The sequence below is a fragment of the Vespa velutina genome, chromosome 24 (genome assembly GCF_912470025.1).
Source record: "Vespa velutina chromosome 24, iVesVel2.1, whole genome shotgun sequence".
Lineage (NCBI taxonomy): Eukaryota > Metazoa > Arthropoda > Insecta > Hymenoptera > Vespidae > Vespa > Vespa velutina.
The window spans coordinates 1,386,937-1,388,145 of record NC_062211.1 but is presented as its reverse complement, the minus strand read 5'-3'; positions in this window follow the sequence as shown (position 1 = coordinate 1,388,145).

Sequence of the window (1,209 nt, the reverse complement as noted above, 5' to 3'; positions counted from 1 at the left end):
AATTAGAAAGAAAAAAAGAAGAAAAGAGAAAGGAGAAAGAGGAAAAGAGAAATGCAAGGGACGAGGTCAAAGGCACGTTTTACTCGCCGCTCACCCTCTCTCTTCACCCCCTGCTGTGGGGTGGCATCCTCCCTCCTTTCCTACCTACCTCCCTTCCCTCCCTCTCTTCCTTTACGCTGTCCCTCCTCACGCTTTACGAAAAAGGAAGAAAATAAAAGACGTGGACAGCCGCGACCAATCGTAGCCCCGGAACGTTCATTGCTTCATTATCGTTTCGGAATACCGCATTCGTCGCGATCCACAAATTCAATGAGCTTCCATTTCCTCCTACGTTCTCTCGTTCCACACGTGTCTCCTGCAATTTCAATGTATAGGACGGAGAAATATATATATATATATATATATATATATATATATATATGTGTATATGTAGCAAGGAAAAGAAAGAAAGACAAAGAAAGAGAAGAAAAACGAATCAGACGGAGAATTAACGAATGGTCTGTTCGTTAGAACAACAACGATAACAATAAAAATAAAAAAAAAAAAAAATAAAAAAAAAAGAGAAAAAAGAAAAGATGGAAGAAAAAATAAAGGATCGATGGATATCTTCGATTGATTTTAATCCTCGTCGGTTTTTAAGTCTTGTTGAAAAAAGAAAACAGGAAAAAAGAAAGAAGAAAAAAAGAAAATGACTTTATATCAATTTCGTTGATCAATTAAAATTTAAGAGAAAAGAGGTGGTGGTGGGGGGGGGGAAAGAAAGAGAGAGAAAAAGAAAATAAAATGGGGAAGGGAAAATGAAAGTTAATCAAAAGTCAATACAAATTGGGCCTCGTAACTGTGAAAACAAAATTTATTTAAAATAATATTTATAATAATAATAATAATAATAATAAAAAGAAAAAAAAAAAAGTAATAATAATAATAATAAACAATAACAATTAATAATAATATAATAATAATATAAATTTATACAAACAAGAAAAATTTATACATACTTTTGTTTTTTTCTTTTTTTAAATATTCAAATACCTTCCCACAATTTTTAAGAAAAAGGAAAAAAAGTAATAACAAAAAATAGGGATCAAAGTCAGAGAGAAAGAGAGAGACAGAGAGAGAGAGAGAAAGAGAGAGAGAGAGAGAGAGAGAGAGAGAGAAGGAGAGATAAAGAAAGAAAAAAAAAAAATGAAAGAAAATCAAGGAAGAAAA